This window comes from Bombus huntii, chromosome 1 (assembly GCF_024542735.1).
Source record: "Bombus huntii isolate Logan2020A chromosome 1, iyBomHunt1.1, whole genome shotgun sequence".
In the NCBI taxonomy this organism is placed as follows: Eukaryota; Metazoa; Arthropoda; class Insecta; order Hymenoptera; family Apidae; genus Bombus; species Bombus huntii.
The window spans coordinates 9,526,232-9,547,199 of NC_066238.1; the positions used below are offsets into that span (position 1 = coordinate 9,526,232).

The following is a 20,968-nucleotide window of genomic DNA, read 5'->3' on the forward strand; positions in this document are numbered from 1 at the left end:
GATGCGACAAGGGTTGATTCCCCTGATATTTTATCAATCGTTCGCGTTACAACAAAACCTTCGACTTTATTTTTCGCCTTTATTCAAAAAACATTGTTGATTCGTTTTTTTAATAAGTCGAACAAACCAAGCAAACGATTCGATAAGAAAATTGTGACAGCGTGTAGCGATGTTCATCTGGTCATTCCCGACAAGGGTCACGATGGCGTAATCGATCCGCGATCGTCGAATCAATAGGTCGCTGCGACAACGACATTCACGGGGCTACGCTTACGCCATGTTATGTCACCGCGTTCCGTTTTTCAGACGTTCCTTAAACGGCGCGGCCACTCTATGCACATTGATTTCGCATTCAGGTGGAAAAACGGTGAACGTCCATCGAATGATCTATCGGTACGCGACCCGCGACCCCTCGTCGTTCTACTTCCATCCAACGATAACGTGGACCTCGTTTATTTTCACCTAGCTCGAGGCGTGTACATCGGCCTTGCTGATATTTCTCTATCGAGTACTTGCCATTTTATGGTGTTCCTTGGGCTCGATCGAAATATCAGTTTCACGAGTTCGTTTCATAGACTGGAAATCGACGACGCCACCAGAAGTATCGCGATCCTATTTATTACAGGCATAAATGTATTATATTTTATATATAACAATGATAGATCGTTATAGTTTATATATAATTCCAATTAGAATCTTAAATCACAGATGCGTGTCATCAACAGCTGGTAAACAATAATTGATATACATTTTTTAACTAATCAATCTGAGGCTCGGTCTCACGAGAACCGATTAAACGAGACTTTGCTGTACCTAGATAAATACTTACGAAACATGATCGATTTTAACCTTGTCTCGACGAACGTCTTAGCCTTTCGATTTCGATATATGCCGATCGATCGATGTCAGCTATTACATCATCATCGGTCCCATTCCCTGACAGTTTACCGTTCCTGGTATAACATCATCCAGCCTCCGCATCGAATCCGCAAACAACCTCAGAATTTCGCTAAATCGCTTCCACCCACGTAACCGATCGCCCTCAATCGCCAGCAATCCGATACCGCGTGTCCGCATTCCGACATCCTACACGGTCAACCCCGTGTCGAGAGGCACGAAGGGCCTCCGCTTCGAACATCGAGCCTATCCTATCCGATAAACCGTAGATAAAGGCGCGCGTCGATAAGAGAAACGGCTTTCTCGTGTCTATTTTTAGCTATCGACAGCATACATCGGGCATCGTCGAGCCGAAGCCAAGAAAATACTCGCCTCGCAATGGCGTTACGCGTGTTTTCGATCCATGTAACCGTTTTCCCGTGTTCCACCTCGGTTTCTAGTCAACGATTATTTACGCGTAGGTACGCGGAGTCGTTGGCACGATGCGACGCGTCGCGAAGCCACCAGGCGACCTCCAGGTAGACGCGACGACGCGGTTGCTCCGAATCACCGGGTAAAAACATGCAAGTAGGCCAGATAGTCAGCGAACCAGGCCCCGTCTAGATACTGCGACGCAATAATTCACCGTAAACTTTCGACATGCAGCCACGATTCGCCGCCGTTCCTTCTTGCGTTCTCCGGCTTTGTGTTGGCTGCGCGGTGCCCCGCTCTCCTCCGCGCCCAACCCCTTTCACCACCGGCCATCGCGAGATTGTCTTTCCCTCCACAACGGATCTACCGTTTACCGGCCAGTCGGGAGAAGTTGCGACGGTTCGGTGTCGGTTTCAAGTACGAATAACGTCCTCAGAAGGTGGTGATGGTAATAGGCTGCCTCCGAGTGTTGTAAGAATTAATAGAAAGTCGAGAGAGTGGAAGTGTTTTTCTAGGCCTCCGGGACTCGTCGTAGCTGGTAAACAGTGAAACATTGCGCGATTTTGTTTCGTACGTTTGGTACCATGATACGTTGTATTCTTGAAACGGATCTTGTCAAAATTTGCGTAGCGTTCGAAGTGACGAGAAAGCCGACGAGATCCAGCTAACGGATACCGCGAATTTTGCTCGGCTCGATCCTCGGATTCAACGCTCCGCGAGCAATCATTTTAATATTCCGAGGGTTAAGAACGACCGAGCGTTCCATTGTGAACGTGCACGCTCGGCTGGGCAAGAGAAAGTCGACGGGAATTTTTGGCGCGCGTTTCTTTGCCTCGCGTGCGTGGGAGGGAAATTAAACGAGATCGACTAGCCGATTATACGCGATCACGGGGCAAACTTTCGGTCCCCGTTACGCGTCTTTGATCGTTCTCCGCGAACAACGATATCGCCGCTTCGAACGTTTTACCGATAATCCCGTTGGAACGTTTGAATTCCACACGGCGAGAGGAATTGGAACTTGTTGCACAAGCGAACGGCCAATTAATCCCGGCGGTACATCGAAATTTCCGTGGTCCTTTGTCGTCGCGAAATCCGAGCTCGTTGATGTTAATTAAATTTAATTGATCATCGCCGTTGGCGCCACGAGATTTCAGCGTGGCCGCATATCAAAAGGAGCCGAACCATGCCAAGACGCTCTTCGTTAATTTATTCTCTGACCGCGCAAGAACGCTGCCCGCGACGACGGATCCATAAATTTTTCTCACCGCTTTAACGGGAACGGTTCGAGGAAAATCGAACGCGAGACTCGAACGTGAACCGCAATCCTTCGCGTGTCGCGTGATAACAGATCATTTGAACAGTCTGTTCCCACGCTGTTGAGTGGAATTTTTTCCTTTGTTTCGTTTCGTTTGATTAATTCATGGTTCTTTTTTTTTTTTATCAGTCACCTTACATACTTAAGCATTACACGTGTAAAGTTTGATTATCTCTTAAGGCTTAGAAGACTCCGAGTTTGCATTTAAAAAATATTCAATGCGCACATAGAATCTATTCTTAGAATTGTCACGCGAGGAACACGAACGTCATAAGCTCTCATTTTCAATTTCTAGATGCTCGTAACCGCGGAAAATGCGCATAATTTATTCGAACTGGCGTCAGAGTTGCGAACAAGAGCGCAAAATTTGCCGGGACGCACGTGGAGAAGAGAGCGAGAGGGAGGAGGTTCGCGGAAAAACGTTTGACTTATCCGGAGATTACGCAACGCGCGAGTTACACGAAATTGCGGACAATTAACTGGGAATCGCGACGAAAATCATTCAAAGTTTCGTTCCATCGAATCGCTTAACGAACTTTCTTACGACATATTGCATGACATGTACGTCGATCACACCTATGCGTGCAATTAAAAGGGAACGATTTTGAAGATAAATAAATTGGACGAATAAACGAGGATAAAGATCGTACGGATGAGACAGAGTATTAAAGAAATTCGAATGAAATACGATTAAAATGTGGCTTATCGATCACGAACGGATCTAGGCGAGCAGTCGCCCTTACTGCGCACTAACGTCTACGTAACTTGCAATCTGATTGCCCTGCTAATGGGGCAAACGGGAAGCCACAGAAGGCAATTGACACGTGTAAACAACGGGTCGCGTTCGAACGTCACGACGAAACGATCTGACGAATTCGCAGCGCGGCGTCGAGATGCTGGCGCTAATTTCCGGTGTGGAAACCCGACGATTTTCTACGCAACATCGGTGACGCGATTCGTTTTGTATTCTCCTCGGGAATTCGCAGAAACGGTCGGACGTCCTGGAGCGACGTTTTGCCAACTGCCATAAGGATTCTATAAATCCTTCCAGAAGGAAGGAGCCTGGAATGGCGCTTGGGCGGATCGTGGAAGTATGCAAAGCACGCCTGATCCCCGAAAGAACGGAACAAAGGAGCAAACGTTCAAAGGAACCGTCTGAAAAGCGATTGCAGCGTGTTTTCAACTCCTTGATTGCCATTAATGGCTGTACAGGCCGTTTCAGTGAAACGGAGTATCGCTCTGCTCGAGTAACTAAGAAGCCTTTAACGATCGTATATCGTAAAGTTACGAATACTTCGTAATTGCTGGATAACTTTGTTCTATGGCGTAATTGGTTTCTCGGCTAAGTTACTGATAAGTTACTAAATGAAAGTACATATATGATTACCGTTTTACTAACTTGAAAGATTCAATCTCTTATCCTTCTAAATACATAATTTTTATAGAATCTATTATCTATGTAGTTAATTACCACGTTTATTTTTTCTAAGTACATCTCGTCTCTTTTATATAATTAATCGATGAAACGAGCGCAACGTAGAATATGTATTTCACAAAATCACGCAACCTCGTTACGTTCCTCTTAAGCAACTCCATGAAATGAAAGAAACCACTAAATGCCTGTCAAACGTATCTTTCTTAGTATGTGTCTTTCTTATTTCAAAGAGTTGAAAATCTCTACTCCCCAAAAATGCCGGATATGCTTCTTGTGAAACAACCGGTATAACGTATGGTGCAGAGAGCTAAGCACCCAGTTTATGTAATATTGTAGATATACCTGTCCACGTGCGACGGTGTGCGAGCGCGGTCACACGCGCACCGACACGCTTCGCTCCGCGTCTGCTCGCCTAGCTGCGCACACGGACACGAGCGTCGCGGTCTCGCGCACGCGAGCTCGCGCCGCGAGAACTGCGCCGCGACCTACTTGTCTAGGCCACTGTATCTGCGTTTCTATGTACGGCTTATGTTTTGTACGAAATTCGCGTCTGCCGCGCGATGCGGAATCGCTCGCTCGCTCGCTAGCCGCACGTACACTTTCCTGCTAGATTCCAGGCGATCGTCGATCCTCGACGAGGCGGATGCGTCTCGCGAAATAATCGCGAGCATCCTCTTCGAGTCCTGCGTGTTTAGAAACATGCCTGACACGCTTCTCTTACTTCGCGAGTATCGACATTCACGAAGATGCTTGATTTTAGACGAACAGCATCGTTCGGTCGATCCTCGATATTCGAATTCTGATTCATACAGATATCTAATATTTCTAAATTTTCAATTTTATTATCTTACCTGTCTAATTTCAATTTTGTGTCTTTTCATATCAGTAGAAAAATTCTTCTTTGTTTAACTGTTCGCCTTATGGTTATGAAATGAATTATTCGACGTTTGTGAGAAAGGCGACCAAGTTTCTATCTAACCAAGTAGTCAGGATTAATTTGGGAAGGCAGCAAATTGAAACGGATCGATAGGTGCCTTCCGAAATCGTCATAGAAGTTGGTTAGGAACAGCGAACTAGTCTGGACGAAGTTCGATGGTGCTCGTCTAGCTGGACATACGTAGTCGTGTATTTCCTCGAGCGAGAAATTAGCGCGCCGAACTGCGAACCTTCGACAGATATCGGGCGAAGCGGATGTTCACAGTCGAACAAATCGACGGGGAGAAAAATAAGCGCGATAGGAGAACGGCGTCTAAACGGACAGCTTCGTAAGGCGCAACTTCGTGAGAAGATCTCGACCCGGCAGTATTCGTCGTGGCAATCGCCGCTTCGAAAGTAAATTACCCCTAAATATTCCGGAATGCATTCGTTCGTAATTTTACGAAACAATAGCTCGAGAGTTAGAAGCTTCGCGCATTCGTCGTTGAAAAATCGAACGATTAACCGTCTGGCTAAACGATCTGGTCGCACGGAAACCCGCTGACCCAGTACACCTGAAAAATGCGATAGCCTCGTTGGAAACGATTACGTGGTGTGTAACTGGAGGCAGTCGTTTCGATCGAGGCGTTTGAAAATTGTGAAGTTTCTAGCGGCGACCGAATTCCCGAGAGGTCGACCGGGTACCGGAAGACGAGCACGTTCCAATCGCGTGGTCTTCCTTTGTTCGCGTCCGGTGGAGGACACCGTGTAACGTACGAAGCGGTGGCGCGACGGCCATCGCTCGATCTAAACAACAATTAACTACAGTTACGAGTGCGCCGGATTCCAGGGAATCTGGAACGCGACTGTAAAAAGCAAAGTAAACGGCGTTTCTCTCTCCACGGCCGGTCCCGTGCTCGTCGTCGCCGTCGCCGTCGTCTCCTTTCCCGATTCTCCTCTCTTTCGCTCCCTCTTCCTTTCACTCGTTCCCTCTGCCTCGCCACAATGCGATGGAGTTCCGCAGTCGATTCCAGTTTACAACGGTGTCGTTCGTGACGGCGATGATCTCGAACGACTCGGATCTAGTAGCGAGACGTAGCTCGCGAAACAAGAGAAGGAGAAATCGAGGAAAAATCGTGCGAAAGAAGGCGCTTCGACGCGGAAGATGAAGAGAGCCTGCGTGACTCGAAGAAGGACACAGGAAGTAGGAAAACCGAACAGGGTAAAATGAAGATTGGAAGGGGGCAATCGGTTGGGAAAAGAAGGAAGGGCAAAAGAGAGAAAGAAAGGAAGAGAGGGGTAGAGGTTGACTGTAACGAGTGGAAGGCAATTTCTCCACAAGCTGCTTTCTTCGGTCGGTGGTGGTGCAATTTTGCGCAATGCAGTCTGGTGGGATTCATGGCGCACACAGCAGCCGCCGCACTCTCGGTACGGCTCGGTACGTGGTTAGCTCTCGTCGGAGACCGGACCAGGTCGACTCAGGTCGATTCAGGGGGATCCAGACGGCGCTGTCGTCGCCGGACGATGTACGTCCGCGCCGGGTGGCAGGCAGGGTCTGCCGCTTCGAAAGGTGGGAGGATTTGTTTGTAAACAGTCCGTGGCAAGTCGAGTTGCAGATCGCGCGCACGGATGTGGAGGTGGGAACGTTTGAACGCAGGGGGAACGCTGGAAGGACGCCGGCACGGGGCAGGAGGGGAGACTTTCTCCCTCCGAGGGTTACGTAACCTGAGCGCGCGCCTGTCGGCTGTCTGAGCGTTGCGGGACCGACCTACTTGACCCACTGTCCCTAAGCGTGGCCTCGCGGATCGAGCCAAGGGGATCGGAGATCGGGGATCGGCTCTCGCGACCATCGCTGCAATGCACTCGACCCGTTCCACGCAGACCGGAACACGAGGGTCGTGTCCAACGATCGCGAGCCAACCAACGAACACGACCGTGCCTTTCTCCTCTCCTCTATCCTCTCTAGCTCTCCATTCGGTCGCGTTTCATAGACCGCAATTTCGGCAAATTACCACATATCGACAAACGCTTGTCCCCGAGACGTTTCGCGGCTACCTTGAGCGCCGCCGTTTCTCCAATATACACGGATACGTTCCATTGCTGCGAACACTCCAAAGAGAAAATTCGATGGTTCGTCTAACGGATCGAGTCATTGGATATTTGATGTCATTAGCCGAATATTAGACGAATATTTGTCGAGTACAATATCAATATTTGCTACGTCGAGTCTCTCCGGCGGTAAACGCACGTCCGTGACCAACATCTTTTCAGTTTTTCGGAAAGCGACGTCCAGATCTGTCTTTAGATGCCCTTTCAAAAGCAGCTGATCGACGTGAGCCGGTTACAAAAAGAGAAACTTTCTGGACAAATAACCGCACTTTCCTCTATCGCAATCACACGTTCCCGGTATCAGAATCTAGGATGGGATTGTAGCATCGACGGAAGCCTTCCAACGCAAAACACGGCCACGCGGTTGATAGACAATTTTATCGCGATTAAATTTACGCGGAATCCCCGCTGTTCGGCCGAGATGCCTGACTCTTTCGAGGATGCAGGTTTGCAAACCAACTGGAAAAATTAGAGAACACGTTCGAGCGTGACCTATTTGATCCATTCCATCGGAGCGCACCAAGTGCAATTCGGGTCGCTACGCTCGACCGCTGCACTCGACCCACTCGAGATCCGAACGAGCCACGTCCGGTCCATCTGCCACGAATCCTTAAATAAACGACCCGTGAATCCAGCACCCACGATGAAAATATTTTAGTCCTTCCAGGCATTCGATTCTTCTAAAGACGTTTACGTTGATATCGTTGGTCGAAGGGAGCAACGTTGAAAACACGTTGCATCTTTATCAACGACAAAAATCCCTCGATTCTTAACAAAAACGGATTCAAATTGTAATCGATTTAATTCGCTTAAAATTTTGTCTCTTAAGAGATGTTAATAATAATAGTAGTATTCGAGAGTATCTTCGAGATTCCTCCTGCTTTGTTTGTTACTGGTCGAGAAAAGACGAGCGCACAGTTTACCGCTACTTTGGTTCTGAACCTACTTGCTCGCGTGCCGATCGTTGCCTTGTAACAAGTCAGCCAATCGTTTCCAAACGCAAATTACCGATCAGAAGCGAGCGAGTTAACCGAGATTGATTCCGCTCTTGGCCGACCAATTAATTTCCATCCACTAATGCCGTCGTGCAGACGTTTCCATTTAATTGGAGCACCTGGACGCCTCCGTGGCGACGTCGCGACGGATTCGCAAATTTTCAAGCGACTCGATTCATCCATCAGCGAGCGTAGCTGGTTGGAAACGGGTCGCCACGAGCGACTTCGCTCTGTGCTCGACCCACTCGAGAGAGACCGGAACGAGTCGTGTCCGGTCTCGATGTTTGTAATCCATAAATAGACGGAGATCGTTGCCAAACCAGTGCCGGTGGATTATAGACGATACCGCGACACCAACGCGGAACGAAAATAGTCGAATAGTAATTACCGCCCTCGACGAATTACGTCCGCGTCTTTCTTTCCAAGTTGCGCGTCGTTGAGAAATGCGTCGGCCGAAAATATTTCCCAATTCTCTCTCGATAAAATTTCTTAAGTTTTGTTACATATGATCTCTACCTGAATGTAGCACATAAAGAATATTTCGTCTAATCATGGAAGAAGATTACTTCTCTTTAACAGACAAAACGAAATTACAACGCTACCATGCAACACAAACTTTGGAGAGATAGGAACTCGGTATATTCGCTTCTGTACCATAAGTAGCCACGAGCGACCCATTTCGGCTAGTAAATCCGCAAAAATAGACACGACGCATTGCCAAATTCATACTTATATATGGCGAACAAAGTTTCGGGACGCGTGGAGGGATGATTCGTTTCGGAAAATCGTCCTCCACGGCCGGCGAAACGCCGTCCAAATAACCTCGTAATTCTTGCACCGTGAATTCTTTTCCTTCGTGAACGTCACTGTTTACGAGCACATTTCCTCCGACTCTTTGTTTGCCAAGATACGAAAGATCGAATCGTTACGAAAACGTTTCCCGCTCTTGATTATATCTAAATATACATAATTCGAGTTTGATGCCTCATCAAACGAAGAAACGACTCAAACAAAAATACCGTACACTCTATCGGCGACAAATTTATTATTATTCGTTGGAATATCACGCTCCGAGTCGATAAAACGGATCGTAATGGCGGAGACGACAGCAGGTTCGTTAAATTAATAACGCAGTCTCGAACACGTACGATAATGGTCGCGGTCGGCGTCGGTCCGGGCCAATTTATTCGCGAGAGGCCGGAATAATTTGCCAGGAATAGTAGTCGCGGCCGACAGACACGAACGGCGTCGGTCTGATCATTTCGGGAGTGACCTACTGCCCTTATGTGGCGCGCACTCGGTCCTCCTCGAATCACGCGGCCGAAAACCGATCGCGTGCAATTCGCCACCGGATAAAACAAATAAACATCAGTGCGTGCCACGACTGGCTTGTGAAGCTGGCGGGCAACGTCGAACGCGATGCGATAGTTTTGTCTTTCGACGTTGCGTAAGCTTCGCCAGGTTGAAAGGACTGGATCGAATAGCGTCTTCGACGTCTGAAGTTTCGGACCAGATGGTTCCTCGTTGTTACCCAGTTACGACCGCTGTTAATTATTCGCGAGTTTTGCGGCTAATGTAAGAATAATACACGGTATTCCATGGAAATTTTTATGTATCGAAAAATTAGAAAATGCGCAACTGTATTTACATAACACAATGCCGTAGAATATCTGACCGGCGGAACCTGACGTGAAACTTAGTACGTGTTGCGTCAGGAATGAAAGTAGATCCGCCAAATGTCATACTCCGCGTAACTGATTACTAACGGTAGTTACGAATGTTAAATACCACGTGCGATACAAATATCGAAATTCGAATTTGGCTGGCCGCGAAATTAGAATCGTTTGGCTAAAGGCAAGCGATCATCGAAACAACGAACGATCAAATATTTGGAATATCTAGAACGGAAGATTCTAAATAGAAGAGATAAGGATGTGACTAAGAGAACCAAAGGGAACTGGCACATCCTACGAGCGATAAAGACTTAAACAACAATGATTTAATCGCTTTGTTTATACGCGAATTCCACCGCGCGCCGGATTCGAACACGTTGAGTCGATGGTAGTGAAAACAAACGCGATCACGGAGGATGAAGACAATTTCCGAGCGTTGCTCGTAATCCGCCTTCCGGCCCGCACGCGTTATACAACGCAATCAACGAGGTATGGAACGGAAGCCACGTTCCTGGGAAGTCACGTGGCCAGCCGGTCCTACGGCCTCGGTTCTTCGATACTTCTCACGACGCGTCTCGGAAGTCCTGCGTTGTCTGCCGTTCGCTTGTCGAACGCTATTCCCTCGCAACGACGACCCTACGAACGATGGTCGCTCGTTCACCTTGACCTAGGTCGAGTGCAACCATCGAACGCGTTCTCCACGCAAACTTCACCGTGATCTTCTTTGTTCGACATCGTTTCTGGATCGCGGCCGAACGACACCGCGCGCGTGTGATTAGGCCTCTGAGCGCGTTCACACGTTCGCCGACGGGATATACGCTTGGCAATGTGAACGACACGCTTTTTAGAAAGTGACGATGTTATTGTGTACCGACTGAGCGCGATAATCGAAGGAAAACCGAGTTCCCGAAAGACGGAAGAGAAGCCCCTGGAGTTTTTGATGTTCGCGTGTTGAAAAAGGAAGGATGAAGTCAGCAGGGACTTCCATGACAGGCCGAGCCAGAGATGTAATTATATTGTCACTTTAAACACCGAGTATACATGAATAATCCATAGAGTGGGAAAGAACAAAAGTCTTTCGCCAGGGAACGCGTCAACGTGGCGCGGACATAATGCATCAGAGCCGCGTAGTTCCGGGACGGTAGAAAATCGTCCGTGAGAGTAGAAATCTCGAATATTCTGAAAAGTAGGCAGCGAGACGGCGGCGCCTCGTGTTTCTCATGCGGAGACGGTTTCTCTTGCTAAAACAGATCATATGCAAAAACTTGCGATGGATGCGCTCTTTGAGCAACCGATTAGCGTTCGACGAGAAACTAGTCCATCCAGAAATCTAATTGTCAAGAAGGAATTCGTGGAAACGAAAGAGATAAAAGTACTTACATATGTATTTCCGAAAGAAGAAATCTTTTGTCCAACTGCCAGTCTTCGGGTACGGAGAATCGCCGAGCGATTTCGCCCGTTGTCGCAGAGACAATGGAAGATTCAGCGTGAAGGCGATAGCGAGCTTCCTGTTTACACCAGCCTACCAACGGGAACGTAGGCTGTAGCGGGTGTTCTAATCGCGAACGTGCCGCTATTCGCATGCTGGTCGCGCATCTCGGCGAACGTGTGTGAATCGTCTGGCGACAAAGGCTTGTCCCGAGTCTACCTTCATTCACGTTCGTTCGAAGAAACGGGGAAACGGGAAAATACGCTGGAAAAGTTCGTTGGGGCCCGGAGAACAGTACGTCGCGCGCATCTTTAATCTCTGTTGGCGCCGCTTAACAATCTCGTTATTTTATTTATAAATCATCGACAAACATAGAAGCTTATTTTCACGATCCTATTTCTTCGTGGCCGCGTTGGCGCGCGAATAGACACGCGAATGGCCACACGTCGTCAATGTCGCCGATTCCACTGGAACAGCCGCTTCACCATGACACATCGGCAGGAATAACTGGCCGATTTAAAAGCGGCTGGTTAATCGTTACCGGCGTGCCCGTAATTGCCTCACACGGCTAATAATAGAGCATCTTTAGAGCTGGCTCGTTTCAACGTGCCTTAGCGCTGATTCATCGGGACTTTTGTTTATTGTTTACGTCCCGGGGGCGACCATTGGTTAACTTTCCTGCTGGTTCGGGAACAGGCGGCTTCTGCGGCCGCTTTGACTCGCTTTCGTTCGACTTGCTTGCAAGGTTCGTTGGCTGCAGCTAAAGAAAGCACAAACGGTAAACTTGTGTATGCGAAATAATACGCATGTATCATAGTTATTTGTATTTAGCGATAAAGATCATCCATATCGAACAATTTTACCGTGCAATTCTCTTTCTGAAATACGACGTAACACGACCCAGATATTGCATTCTGCGATACATTTGCTATACAACATCGTCCAGAAAAATTGTCGCTGAAGTATCGGGCGCAAATCAGTGGCCACTAATTGTCCGGACCACACACGCGATTCCCTCTTTAGTTCGATGGCGAGCGCGTCCGATTGTCGCACGCTATTAATAGTCGTCTCTATCGGCGAGCATCGAGAACGTCGCTAGTATACCGAGTGACTCTCTATATTTAGCTCGATGGTGTCGCGCACAGGTGTGAACGCCGCATACCTGGCCGCGCATCCCGACTTAAAGGTGCATGCACACGCGCCGCCGTGCCGTTGTAAACAACAGCGGCCGTGGGAGCCGCGCGTGCGGCTGATTCACATTCCGGGCGCGCGAGGCCAGCCTCTAGGTTATCGGCTAACGAGCACTGTGAGTACACCAGATTTTATGAAACTGTAGCGATAAAGTTGCGTTCGGTCCTGCAAATTAATGCAACGAATACCGAATCTGGCCGCGGGGACGAACACGAGAGTAAACGCGTCGGCGTCGCGGCGTACGAAGCCAGAGGGTGGAGAGTCGTTTGTATGCCGTTCCCAGGGGCAGCCGTGTTTTCGAAGAACGATTAAAACGAAGGATCGGAGAATTTACTGCGTCGTTGGTCGTGCACGCGATACCAAAGAACGCGGAGTTAAACCCCGCGTTTATAACGTTACGATAAATTGCGTAAACGACGCGTCGCGTGCGCCAAAAGCGGTCAGATTGCCGGAACGTGTCACGTTCCACTCGCGTTTTATCTTCTGTCCAATTGAATCGATCCATCTACCATATTTTCATCCGTTCTCACGTTCGTCTTACCGACACTTCAATTTTTTCTCCCTCCAACATTTATCGTCTTTATACGGTAATTTTTGTACCGCGTCGAAGGTCAGACTTTATAAGGACACACGCCGCGCATGCACGGCTATTCAATCGCAATTACATACGAGCGACAACTATTTCCGTTCCTCGCTTTATCTTATTTTACGCGATACGATGAAATCTAATCGCGCTGTTGTTACTGTTACGCGTCTTCGTTCGAGGAAAGGCGAGAGCCGTTATAGACGGTACGTGTTGATTTAACAAAAAATCAGAATAAACGTAAGTCGTAAATACATATTGTTGATCGATCGATCAAACGCCCGAGGCTTAATCTCCGTAAAAACAGCGTGAGACAGTCACGCACATTTGAATGGAGTTTGAGCAAAAAATTCTAATTATTAACGATGTTGCGCTTTAACTCGTGACACGGGTGAGCTTACAGGCGTCGATTCGCGAAAGTCGCGAGCACCTGCCCACGGCTGTACATTGCTTCCCGAGGTCGCAAATAACGCAGGATGGGAACGCATCGCGCCACTTATTCGCATTCCTCTCGTGGCACCGTCCACGTTTATTATGAGTGACGGTCGGAAGGATAGGTCGGAGCAACGTTTCTTTATCGCGCGATATCTTGCTCGCTCAAGCCGCCCATCGACCTTCCGTCGAGAGGAAGCGCGAGAATCTATCTCGACCTTCGATTCGAGAGCTTGTGTACGAACGGAATGTTTGCAAGATTTTTGCAAGATGTTTGCGAATATAGCTTGTGCAAAATATTTTGATCGATTTCTTTAAGGGTAGTTTTACTTTAATAGGTATCGGTGTACATAAATAAATTGATGCGAAATCGTTCAAGTGCGGGAAATTTGTATTGCGCGCAGTACAAAAGCGAAGTCATCGTATTTTAGGAAATAAGCAAATGCATGTTTACGCATATTTTTTTTTACCTCGTTTTCACTGCCTTCTTGTTTGCCAAACTTTTTTTCTGCGATACGCACGTAGTTGTTTTTACAACCATCTTGCTGGCAAAAAAGAGAACCTTTTTTTACCGCTAAAAGAAAACATATTTTTCTTCGAGGTTGTGTCAAGGTCACGAATTATTTCCTCAGCGAAACCACTAGTTCTTCATCGCTGTAACGTCGTAAATAGTAGAAGAACGAGTTTAACCATAGATCGCGTGCGCGTCCTTCGTGCGCGGTCCTTTCTACGCGTTTACCTTGTGCTAATGATCCAATAAACTTTGAAATATCGTTTATTTACAAACAACTTACATAAGAATTGTTTGCATGCAAAAATAGAAGCACTGGATACGTTTCAAACGGCGATAACCGAACGCTGTTGTTCGAGATCCTACGATCGATATCGTTACCGCATCATTACCCGAGCTTTTTCCTAGCCAGCTATTGCTTCTGACAACAGGCAAGCCTACCCCTACTTTCGCCGTTCCCCTACAAAATATCCCTCGCATAAACTACAATTTTACGAGTGTTTGTTTCTCTTCGGTCGATAATTTGCCAAAGAACGTTGCTTTTTTTCAATGAGGTCCACGGGCAAAGAGCGTTTATCTACGCGTGAAAAAAGATTAGAGATGCCGCAACAACGGCGTGGGCGTCTCCATCGCTGTCTGTTTTCCACCGCCTCCAAAATTATTCTTTCGAAATCTCGTCTCCAACAGCTTTCCTCGTGCTAAGAATCGTTTAATAAACTCTTGTGAGAAAAACTCGGCTGAATCGTAATGCTTTCCAAGCATCGATTACATAAAAGTCAGTGGCGTCGTAACACGAGCGTCGGCCAGTGAAAAAAGGGACGACAGAACGGAGCGACACATGACGCTTTTATTATCGCAGCCGATGCGTAGACGCGCAATACGGCCATAGGGATGAGCACGCGCCATCGCCGTAAGATAAACCATAATTGCGCGAATATAAATGCATGTCATTGTTAGCACATGATACGCGTTACTCGGCAGTAAATCGCGCGATATCTAATACCTGGCCGGAAAAACGCCTAATCTAGGAGCGCGTGCGTCGAGAATGTGTACACTAGGTGCACGTGAATCTACACCTGTTCGTCGTTTGGAAAACTGATATCTCGCCGATGGAGACATCGCAGGTTTCGAGTTTTATCTATCTTCTTGCCACTACTTCCTCTTACCTCTAGGGCAAAGAAACTCACACCACGTTCACGCAACTTTTTATCGTCTCTTTTCTCGATCGACCACTTTTTTTTTTTTTTTTTTTACCAAACATTGAAAAATATAAAGAAGCGTCCTCGAAGCGCAATCTAACGAAAACACGTATAAGGAGAAGTAAAAAAAACGAAGCAATGCGTCGTTGCATGCAGAAGGAGTCACGATCACGCCGCGTGCACGCTATCGTCGATGTGCAGACAGGCTGAAGTGTCACGACCGATGGGAATAACAATGGCAACAACAACAACGAGGGCAAGTTGCTGGTGTGACGCGATCGGTCGAAAGTCCGGATTCCCCGACGGCCTGGTTTCCGGCGATGGGCAAAAGTCGGACGAATAACTGCGGAATTACTTTCCGCGAAGCGCGGGAATAGAATCGACGCCGATTATCGACGGCCAATATTTGATTTTCCTACGACCGGTTCGCGGAATCTCGCACGCTTTATCCCGTGTTCCGCGAACGGCTGTCATCGATGCTGATTAAACATCGTCTATCGTTAACGCACCTTGACAGTTTTCACGTTTTCGAGTACTTGGATATTTTTAAAGGAAATTCTTCGTAAAAAATGGTCAACAAGTGTAGTTGAAGTAGAACTAATCGATACTTTTAGGCTGCCGTTTGAAATCTTATCTTTTGCACGCGTATTGTGCAAGCTCGAGTGAAAGCGAAAAGAGATTTCAAGCAGTAAACTTCGATACCTCCCTGATTACGTCTATGCGTACATATTAGGAGTGATGAGAAACGCGGTACGTTTTAGAGAAAATACCAGCGATTTCTCACGCTTCTTCTCGCGAACTAATGACACATACGCTTCGGGCAACTATCTGTCATGCACGATACGTGCCAACGTGACGTATCCGCGAAAATGTGTCGAAATCTTTCGCGCTGATACCACCGACTCGCTTGCTCGCAAATTCCTCCTTTGTGCTTCGATCAAGACGAATCTGCTACAGAGATACTGATCGGCATAACATGCATATTATTCATCGATATATGTATTTAATTCGTGTAGAACGAAGGTAAACACACGCTAATCATCAGTTCGGAGGAAAATTATATCGAGAAGATTGCTTGTGTCAATATCGCAATAATCCTCTGTAATATATCATAGGATATTATTTATTTTTGAACAACCGTTATTCCAGTTACCCCTTAGCTAGAACAAACTTTCCAAGAACAGAGGTCGCTTTTTCACGGCAATTCCGCCGGAGGAAGAAATTTTATTCGCGACGAAATCGACACGATGACAGTTATAAGTTGGTTTAAAAAAGCACATAAATCGTGCGAAGAACGCCGCGACAAAGAAAGATAACCCGCGCGAGAATTTGTTATGAGCATAGCTCTCTCGGGGTCGCGCGAAAAAAAAAACTCCCAACCATGAAAAGCCGTCGTAAAATCGGCGAGGAAAACGAAAATTTCGCGGTTTGACTGTTTATACGCTGGTTCGCTATAAAACTTCCGCGATGAAGGCGACTGTTTTTTTGCTGCGAACAGCTAAACGTCGCTCGGTGTGCTTTACAACCTCGCTCGAGTTATTTCCGAGGAAACATTCTCGTCGATGCGGAAATCTGAGAAAATGCGATTAACAACGTATAGGGAAACGTATGATAATTCTTCAATATTTGAACATAGTTTAGTGTATTACCGTGAAAAATTAGCCGTTCGAATTCCGACGTATCTTTAATCGATAAGATTTTCAACTCGAGGCATGTCCAGTCGAGGAAACCATCGATAAATCGATCGATCTACGTCGATTGTTTCGCGAGTACCTAAGTAGTAGCTTTATCGGCAATTAGAAAGTGAAAACAACGAATTCGACGTATCCTCGGCCGACACGCGATGCAAATACGTACTTTCTATCCATAAAAATCAGGTAGACTTCAAATGAGAGAATGTTTAACCTCTAGGAGAACACGTCTGCAGAAATGGTAACGGAAATTGGTATCTTAAACAGCATCGTAATGTATCGTATTTGGCCTGTTCGTTTGTCGACCTTCGAAAAATATAGTAAAAAGCAAATGCGTTTAAAAGTTATACAAGTAGACGAGGAAGTGAAAGGCGAAATAATGTTTTAGAATCGCCGCGAGTGATATAATTATTTCGAATTCGAGTCTCGATCGCAACACTCCTTTCGAAGAATCGAACTGTTTAAAATATTTCTAGCTAAGCGATGTTTAGGCACGGAATTCATTCCGATCTATAAGTGCCCCGTGACGCTGCCTCCCACGCTCGTTACGCGTCTCTGCAATTCCTATTCTCGTCTAGAGCCATTGATTCATCCATGTCACGACCACGAATTACTTAAACAAATAGCTGCCTCCGAATGAACACAATACATTCTTGGAACTCCAATGAGGTTGCAATGCTGACCAAACACTGGAACACACTTCTAAGAGAGCACACCCGGAAGCCTGGAACAATTCCAGCTACGATAATCGATCCAGTCTAGTAGTAACTTCGTGACGATTAATTCCCAAACAAACATATCTCGATATTTAATTCCATAGTTTATCACTTTTTGTCCATTTACGTGTGCTATATTCGTGCACTCGTTGTCCACGTGCTCCAAGGCGGACGCTTCGTGTCTCGAGATCATCTTGTCACGTGGTACAGAGCGTGACAATAAGCACGCTTTAACCATTTAATTGTCTTAACCGTTGGCATCAGGGCGTAACAGAACGAAGAACATCGTCGGTCAGAGTCCAGAACGCGAACCGTCGAACGCAAGAGCTCGCAAGCCAACGCTACCGGGAATCGGCGCGCGAAAGAATGTTTACGAGGGAGGAGCTGCGCGGGAACATTCCCACCCGGGAATGTCACGTTTCTACCGGGAACATTCGGTGTTTGCTCAGATGTTTCTAGGTATTACGAAGCCGTCAAACAGGCGAAAACATGGTTAAGCGCTTACAAATATTAGCAAACAATGTGTGAATAATCACGCGAATATCGCTTAATGATTAAAGATGTTTGTAGAATCCAATAGACGCGCATATGAATTTTCGAGCATTTTACGAGAAAGTAAACTATTGCAAAACGAAGAATAATGAAAAATAGATTAATCGTTCAACGCAAGAGAATTATCGGATCTGATATAGATTTGTCAGTTCTTGATACGCGTATAGTCATTTTGTTTCTTCGTATGCCGAGTAATAACGAGAAACACTGATTTCCCGTAAAAGTTCTCGACGCGCGCGTAGATAAAGACCGACATTGACGATCAACAGGGCGAGGGAAAAACAGGAAAAAACCGGTATAGATTGACGAACGCGAGGGTAAATAGGCGAACCATCGATGTCCTCTCCTTATTCCCGGAAGCTTATCTGCCTAGCGGCGATTGGTGGCCGCGCGAACGTGCGTAACGTACGAAACGAGTTTGCACCTTTTGCGCGTACGGTTCTTCCCGACTTGGCAGAGAATTCCAGGTAATCGGTCTGCCACGAACTGCGCGTGTCGCAAAGTACGATTATCCAGCTCTTCACCTTTGAATCTCGAAAGGAAACTAAATCTGTACAAACTTTACATAAGAACGTTTAGTATAGATAAATTGGTTAGTTATAATTCTTTCGATCGTCTATTATTAATTAAAAATAAATACACGATAAAGGTATCTCTGAACGAGAACTTGCCACGTGAAGTTCACCGCTCGATCGGAAAACAGCGCGAAGGCTGTAATTCTGGCGCGTACTCCTTGCGTTTGCGTTTTCCTATTAAAGAGCGGCTCGTCTGGAGGGATCTATATTTTTGGCCGATCCATTGACTCGGGGCGGTTTAGTCATGCCACTTGGTACGGTGCCCAGTGACTGTTTGCGCAATAACGTATCAGCTGAACGTGAAATGTCAGAGTGCCTTCCGTGAGCGTGCGTCAAAAAGATGCACGCCACGAATTCACCTCGACGAAATTCCACCGCGATAAATATTGATCGGAATGCGAGCTGATTTTTCTGCGCCTCGGTAAGATTCTTCTGCGTCTCGAACGACGAGGAATCGCATCATCTCTTTAACAACGCGACTGCAAACCGTAACCATGTTTACCGACTCAAAATCGATCATCGTTTATCGCCTTCTACGAATTCTGCTTCGTTTTCTATATGTAGGTCGATGCGGAGTACGATTGGCTGGGTGGAATTTACGTTTCCAAGACGAGAACCAGAAATTCACTTTTACGTGGTCGTCGATGTGTCTAGGAATTCATTTAAATGAATTGTTTTCAGAGGAAAAGCGAGTTAGTTAGAATTACCATCGCTTTTAGAATACCATGAAATTTATCCTTCCGAGAAGAACAATCGCGACTACCTTGAATTTACATTTTCAATCGTGATCGTTCAGTTTCTTTTGTTTATCAAATGTGGCTATGAAAAATGTATCCCACGAACGTTCCCATTTCTCATATTTGACTCGTACTTTTTTTTTCGAATGTCCTAATGCTTCGTCAGACGTCTAGCGACACACTGACACTCTAACCAATGCATCAAACGCTGGAACATTAACATAACCGCCGGTGAGACGATGTGTTCGGAATGAAAACGAAGAAGCTAGGCCAGCATGACGTTCGCGCGCCTAGCCGCGCGATCGTATACGACCGTTCACACCGATGAACATAACTGTTGCGTGTTTTCGCGTTCCCGTTTGCGTCTAGGTCAAGAACGCGACGCGGCAACGCGTGTACGCGTCGTAACGTAATTCGAAAAATACGAGGCGTATTTATTAGAGAAGATCGTATCTAGGTCCGACGATGTCGCCACGCGTGAATCGTTCGTTCCTCGACGCCCACCACAACGAATGACGAATGCCGCGGAAAAAATAAATATGAATCCGCCGTTCTTCTCGACAGTCGAGTCGAGTCATTGAAATGTTCCGAGGAACGTTGCGCAATCGTTCGACTACTCGATAGTTCGAGAATAAAATGATTATTATTAAATAGAACGCTTCTGTGTTGCACCAGTTTCCTCCTTGTTAAACTGACTACTTCCGCAGCGGACCACTGTCCCTCCGTCATCGAGCGGAACACTTCCGCGCTGAATCAAATACTCGCTAGCCGAGTTAGTCAGCTCCCCATCGGATTAAACGTTTCCGAATCGACACAAATGTCCCCTGACAATCGGTCTAAGGTCTTTACGTTCGATCGTTTAGTAGTAGATAAACACTTTTGATCAATACTAAATGCACGACTTTTGTTACTTGGATAGGTTCGTTATTGCAAGTAGTAAGAAGTAGAAAATGAGGAATGATTGCTAAGAATTGCGCTTAAGGGTTCATTTGCCTCCATTGTGATAACATTTCCACTGATTTTAGATCGTTACTTGTTTTTGCCAAAGGTATCTCATCAATTACGTACAGCGTGGTAACTATCCGCTTCTTCTTAAATCAGCTATTCAGACTGGAGTAAGCAGTGGCGATAAAGGAAGCACCCGGCGAGGAATGTTAATCGTCGGCTTCGAAGGAAACACAAACCAAACCAGAAAGAACGGCGGGCTTCGGTCAATGCGTTTCTTCGTTCTTATTTCCCTCTTCGAACCTATTCAATAAAATCTCGGCCGCTCTCCATTACCCTTCGCTTTATCCACGAATCGTTCGATCGTAATTATTCGGCTGCCCATAAACGGAAAAATCTCGATGTCGCATCTTTTCCATTGGTTCCTTTCGAAATTCTTCCTCCATTGAAATATGTCGAGGGAGCAAAGCGGAAATTGTAAAAGAGTGCCAGCTGGCTTTCGAGGCGGAACGCGATAACCGCGTCGGCGTTATCGTGTGGAGACGAGGCGTCGTTGTCGTAGCTGAACGTTGGTCGAGTTCGTTGAGTTCGTTACGGCTGATAAAAGGTTCGCGATCGTGTAAACTGCACGCTTGTCGCGTTTCATTCATGGAAACG

General features: G+C 46.7%; 1 protein-coding gene and 1 long non-coding RNA gene across 7 annotated transcripts in view; one reads left to right on the forward strand and one right to left on the reverse strand.

Moving 5' to 3' along the window:
• The window catches only part of LOC126872092 (uncharacterized), a 66,063-nt gene extending 52,837 nt beyond the window's left edge, over positions 1–13,226 (reverse strand). The window contains exon 1 of the long non-coding RNA XR_007691847.1: positions 11,131–13,226. This is a non-coding gene — a long non-coding RNA (uncharacterized LOC126872092). The remainder of the gene's footprint in view (positions 1–11,130) is intronic.
• LOC126868462 (3-phosphoinositide-dependent protein kinase 1) overlaps positions 1–20,968 on the forward strand; it is a 407,826-nt gene that overhangs the window by 294,087 nt on the left and 92,771 nt on the right. The gene's annotated exons all lie outside the window — the stretch shown is intronic.